General features: G+C 34.9%; 1 pseudogene; it reads right to left on the bottom strand.

The window, feature by feature from the left end:
• Positions 1–1085: 1085 nt before the first annotated feature.
• On the bottom strand, positions 1086–1402 carry LOC110595701 (annotated as a pseudogene).
• Positions 1403–6567: the final 5165 nt, after the last annotated feature.

Raw genomic sequence — 6567 nt, 5'->3', positions numbered from 1 at the left:
CCAGATGATGGTCAAGTTCACAGATGGTCTTACTTGAAGGCTACAAATCTGTTGCTTACATAATTGTATCAGAAATGTTTGGAGTCCACAGCTGCTGATCTGCAAACTTCTGGGTGAAACTCGGTGTCTATAGGTATGAGAAAGAGTCTAGCTCAGATCTTCTCAAACCCATGCAAAAAATGCTGAACTGGAAGGAGAGTCACTCCACAGACAGCATTTCAAAGACAGGAAAGGCCAGTCAAGATGGAGAGGGTTCACACACCATGTTACAATTTTAATTTTGAAGAGCACCATGAGTTCCATTTGGCACTTTTCTGAGTTATCTGTCAAGAACAGATTTAAGGACATTTTATAAGTATTTAAATTTTGGGCAAAATAGAAACTTTGGTCATAGCCATAGTTCTATAAAGACATTTTTTAAAAGTTTATTATTTCTGTTTAAAACCAAATTTTTAGCAAGTGATACATAACAATAACAAAAAAGTAACATCATATCTCATGTAAGAGCAAAAAACTCTTTCCCAGCACCTTATATTAAATACAACAAGTCAGTAGTGCTTACAGAAAGTAGGGGATTCTCTTGTAGGGAATCAGAAAAGTATTACAATAAGGCACAGCCTGTTACTGTCAGAGTTATGCTAGGCAACAATATTCTTTCCAGAAGGCACAGGTTGGAAATCTGATCACCCAAAGGTTTATAATATGGTTCCGAAGATAATGCCATATGACAAGGATAACTAACTTGGAACAAATTCCCTTAACTAGAACAATGGCAATAAATTAATGACAGTATATGTAGATTATAGCACTCTGGAACTTAAGAAATCCTCTTTATCACCATATGTACATCTATAAAGGCCCTGTGCAAAACCGGGGAGGGCTGGCCATACTTCTAATTTGGAGTGCATATTAAAAAACAAAGGCACATCTCCTAGAAATTTAGTTTTATGTTAACTAACAAAAAACAATCACTTTAGATATAACAGTAGATAAGCTTGATAATATAGCAGGTTCTAAGTTAAAAATCTTGAAGAGGTTTCTTGAACAGTAGGCTTGAGTTTCACTGGATCTTCAAGAAGGGACAATCACACAATGATGATGATGATGATGATGATGATGATGATGATGATGATAACCAGAACGATAATCCTTATTGCCCACATCTTGCAATTCTTCCACCAATATTTTCTCTTCAACTTGGCAGCTTTTGTTTCAAATTAGGAAGCTCCTGCCTGTAGCGCGTTGGCATGGTTGTCCAACTCGAGAGCTTCTGGTCTCATTCTAATACTTCATTCTCGTTAACTCTCATTATGTCCACCACCTTATCTACTTGATTCTGTGTCTGCTGAAGTCTTCGATTACTGCCAGTGGCAGCAGACCCTGCAGGTGCCCCTGTAGACATTTTGGCAGTAAGAGCAGGTAAGGGTTCGCAGAGTTATGCAGCTGAGACTGGAGGCTGTGCAATGCTGGGCTGCGACGTCATCGGGCAGGCAGAATATTTCCAATTTGCTGCTGAAAATAGTTTGCTGAGGATAGATAGATGATAGATAGATAGATAGATAGATAGATAGATAGATAGATAGATAGATAGAGAGATATAATTTGACCAAATTTCCATTTCCTTAGAAGAGACTTGTGATTTTAAAGTATTTTCAAAACATTATTTTTATTGCTACCCAATACATAAATTAACTAGAAATAACCAAAGGAAATGTTGCTGCATGTGAGGATTAATATAAATGTTCGCATTCCTAAATAGGAATCATTTTGGAGGTACATGTTAGTAATTTGTGATTTTTTTTTCAGATGCCTACTGTTGAGTAGTTGTGATTTGGTTTTACATTATTAAATTGTTAACTAGCCATTTTAACCCACAATATGTGTCAAAATAATTGCATCTTCTTTAATAAGATGATAAACTTTTAACTGGGAGAGGCCAGTTTTAGTGAGATTTGAATCCAAGCTACAGTGATTAAGGATTGCTTATATAAATTTAGATAGAATATTTCTCTAAGCATAGCCTCCATAAGCTGAAAGTATTGTAGATTATGAAATGTTTTAAAATAAGTTTGAAGAAATAATTTTAGTAAAAAACTGCAAAATACACAGTTTATGGATGAACTTAACACAAACTATGACTGCTTTGGCTGTTTCATTAACTGACTTTCAGTATATAGAAAATTGCCATCCGCCATTCTTAGCATTCAATAAGACCCCAACTAGGGAACGCTTGTGTGAGAGCAAGGAGGTTTGTTGAGGAAGTTGAGTTAAACTTTGGATGTCTTACTGAGGAAACATGTCAAAATCCATGAGTTACCCCCAAATGGTACACATTCTCATCTGTCATTGCCAGTTTAGAACTTAAATGAAGGGGAGCATTAAGAGGAAAGGCAAAAATACTACAGTTTGAGATTATATTTTCGGGGAGTTTATTGATGGCTAAAAGGAGAATAATTGAGTCTCTTGCTACAGAACTCTTGGGAGTAGATCATCCCAGGAACACTCCTACCTAGTGAAAGGGTGCAGTGTTCTCTAATCAGTAGGCAAGAATGGCTAACCAGACATTTACTTTCCACACTTAGATTTGCAGCTCTTGGTCTGCTTGTTTTAATTATTACAAATGTAATGCCTTAGCAATAAGCAGAAGGACAGTTTTTCTGTCCATGAAAAAAAAACAAAAATAACTGATCCAGGCTTACAGTATAATTTAAACTTCATCATTGTTTCTAATTTCTATGTGTGCTAAACTTCTCAAGTTATGCAACTGGGTAGTTAAGCTTAAGAGAACATTTACATAAAGGATTTTTTTGAGGGCAGAAAACAGGATTTCTTTTATTTATACATTTTATATCTTATAACTTGAAGTTCCAGAGGCAAGGCAATAGTGAGTGTTCACCTGAAATGAATGCTTATAAAGAAGGAAAACATCAGCTGGTCACAGCAAGTTCCTAGTCCAAGTTCCAGCCTTCACATTTGACCAGCCTGGGTTGCTGTATAAGAGCAGTCTACACAGATCTTGGACAGATCATGATCCACAGCACTGAAACTGATGCTATGCAGAATACATTAGTCAGTTCACACAACACAGCAGGTACGAATCTCTTCTTAAAATAGATGATTTTGGGTTACTGTTCTTTTAACCTATTTTTCTCTTCTAAATAGAATACTACTGATATGAAATAAATAGTCTGAGGAAAAGAAATTGTTACATAGATGTTTCTGCCACATCAAAATCTTATATTTTCTGTTAATTAGATCAGAACTATAAAAAATTATACTTTTTCTTTTTAAAAATAAATATGTGAGGCACAAGTCAGGATGAGCTACACAAGCAGGCTGTGTGCATGTGAAGTTTGGATCTCCAATGGGCTCTCACTTCCCCTGGTTAAGGACCAGGTGCCCTTTGTGATGCTACATGCCCTCTCCTTCCCCTGGAAGTGTCCATCAACTGCTGATCCCTCCCTTGTGCTAATGTGATTAATGTTCAGCTCCCACTTATGAGTGTGAACACTCAGTATTCAATTCTTGGTTTCTGTTACAGATCATTAAGTATGATGGTCTCCAACTCCATCCAATTTGCTGCAGAGTTCATTATTTTGTTCTTCTTTATGGCTGCATATACTCCATTATGTATATGTACCACATTTTCTTTAACCAGTCCACTTTTGATAGGCGGTGGGGTAGGTTCTATGTTTTTGCTACAAATAGAGTAACTATAAACATCCATGTGCAGATTTCTTTTTGGTGGAATGATTTTTGTTCCTCCAGATATATTTCCAGGAGAGGGATTGCTGGATCATATGGAAGGTCAATTTGGAGAGAGTTTGCTGGATCATGTGGAAGGTCAAATTTTTCATTCTTTCAGGAATCGCCACACTGATTTTCATAGAGGTTTAGCTGGCCTACACTCTCACCAACAGTACACCAGCATCTGTTTTTTTTTTTTAATTTATTGATGAGGGTCATCTTTACTGGAATTAGGTGGTATCTCATTGTGATTTTGAATTGCATTTCTCCAATGAAAGGTGAGTCTGAGCATTTTTTCATGCATCTATCGACTGCTTGTATATCTTCTTTTGAGAATTGTCTATTCAGGTTTCGGGCCCATCTTTTGATAGGATTGTTTGCTTTTTTCCTTTCAGCTCATTTGAGTTACTTGTGGATCCTGGATGTATATTAGCTAATATTTTTTCCATCCTATGGGTTGTCTCCCCACTCTTTTGGTGGTTTCTTTTGCTGTGCAAAAGATTTTAAATTTTGTGAGGTCCCATTTGTATATCTTATTTTTTATGGCATTTGCTTTTGGGGTTTGATCAAGAATTGGTTGCCTACTCCAATGTGTATACAAGTGTTTCTTGCATTTTCTTCTAGGATTCTTATAGTGTGAAGTTTTGCATTTAGGTCTTTGATCCACTTAGAGTTGATTTTTGTATATGGTGATGGATATGGGGCTTCTTTCATTCCTCTGCATGTGGTATGCCAGTTTTCCCAGCACTGTTTGCTAAACATGGTCTCTTTTCTCCAGTAGTTGTTATTAGTGGTTTTGTCAAAGATGAATTGGTTGAGAGGTTGAGTTTTAAGATTCTATTTTTCTAAACTTTATTTTTCAGCATTAACTTGCCACCATGAACCATTTGATAGCATAAAGTAATTAAGATATATTTCAAGTGTTTCTGTCATAACTCTGAAGTTGCTTAACAATAGTAGGAAATTGGTCAGGCGAGAAAAACCCATCTGTGGTCAAACTGAGTTTTTTCAATGACTTAGATGAGTACAGACAGATGAGAAATTAGATCTGAGAGAGTCAAAAGCAAAGAGAAGACTTTAAAGAGAGATGACTGGGGATCAGTGGAATGAAGCAGCATCTTAGTAATATTGTAGTATTGTAAGTTGTTCAACCATAAGAAAGTTAAGTGGTGCAGATATGAGGATACCTGCTAATATTGTTTCAATTTTTTTTATATTTAGGTAATTCTTTTTTGTCTATGGAAACATTTATAGGTTTTCTGAATGTTCCTTAACATGAATAGTCTCTCTTACTTTTTTTAATCATTTTTTTAGCTTAACAGAGATTTCACCTTCCTGCATCAACAAAGACACAGACACCTTACATATGGTATCAGAATTCATTGATAATTTGTCAAAGGAGTTGAAAGCAATGATGTCTGAGGGGGAGCCATCATAATCAGCATTACATCAATATATATCTTATTAAAGGATTCAAATCTTGAATTTGAAGAACTTCAAAAATATTCATAAAAGGGTGAAGCCAAAGACAACAGTTTTTTCAGAATCAAAATATTTAGGCTTGGATACTCATTGCCAAAAAAGAGATATGCCACTGTATGTAGAATGCTGGTTGAACCAAAGGGTATCTTGCCAGAGGGTGCTGACATCAACTTATTGTATATTCTTCATCTCATGTGCCCATGTTTTCTTGATGACATAATCACAAAGGCCTCTGTCAGGTCAGGTGCCACTGATTATGAAATATAAAAAATCCTTATTAATGTTTGGAATCTTCTTTTGGTGTGTAACAAATTTTCCTTGTATTATTGTAGATTCTGTTGCTAACACATATTATGCTGAAAAGTGTTTTTGTCTTCTAATTGACAGTATGATTACACTATTGCTTTTTATTTCTATTAACTTACAATAACAATAAAATCATGATTACTTTAAACAAACATAATAACTTAACTTAATAAAACACCTAACACCAGTTAAATAAAATGACCCAAATTTTTATAAACAATAACTGTTTGACTGGATATATATCAAGCAATAATACTTGAATATTCCTAATAAATTTTAAAAGGATTTTATGTCATGTAAAATTAGTCATTGCAAGCAATCAGAAATACTACATCAATTTAATTTAGTTTAGGTCATGTAAACTCAAATATTTTTTAAACTGCAGTTCTAATCTCAGCTCTAGGATCTAAGAAATTTAAAAATAATTATGCACTTAAGCAGAAAACTGAATAGACATATATAGATGAGAAAAAAACAAGTTAGTGTCATAAGTTACAGAAAAACTAGTTTGGTAATGGAAGATACTTTATGTTCACATTTTTAGACTTTACAAACTATTTCTATAAGGAAAATAACTGAAATGGTAAGAAAACTTGTTAGAAGAGTAAATTGACAAGGATATCAACTTTATATTTAGCCAGTTTCTTCAACTTATATGCATATATATTTTAGCCAACATTTACAGAAAAAAAATTCACTTAAATGGCAAGCTAGCCTCCTTCATCAAATGTCAATAAACAAAATTTTAAGAATGAAACAGCAATTCCTATATTTCAAATTCCCATACATGACTAATAATAACCAAGCCAGTAGCGTTTACTAAGTCCTTGCTAAGGGCAGTTTGTAAAGCTTCATAAATGATTCCAAAACCTCAGAGACATAAACCACCTTGGGCAAAACCTGGAAGAGTGCTGTCTGAAACAGAGATTACTATCTAGAAGAATAAGAGCAATGCCCAGCAAAGTCACAGCTCAGGCAAGACAAGGAGGCATCTCTAGATGCAGAAAGCTGCTCCCCAGACCCTGTCTCAGG

Source organism: Carlito syrichta, unplaced genomic scaffold (genome assembly GCF_000164805.1).
Source record: "Carlito syrichta isolate Samal-C Ts95f unplaced genomic scaffold, Tarsius_syrichta-2.0.1 Scaffold303586, whole genome shotgun sequence".
Lineage (NCBI taxonomy): Eukaryota > Metazoa > Chordata > Mammalia > Primates > Tarsiidae > Carlito > Carlito syrichta.
Note: the sequence above shows the minus strand (reverse complement) of the source record. Positions and strands in the feature narration are given on the sequence as shown.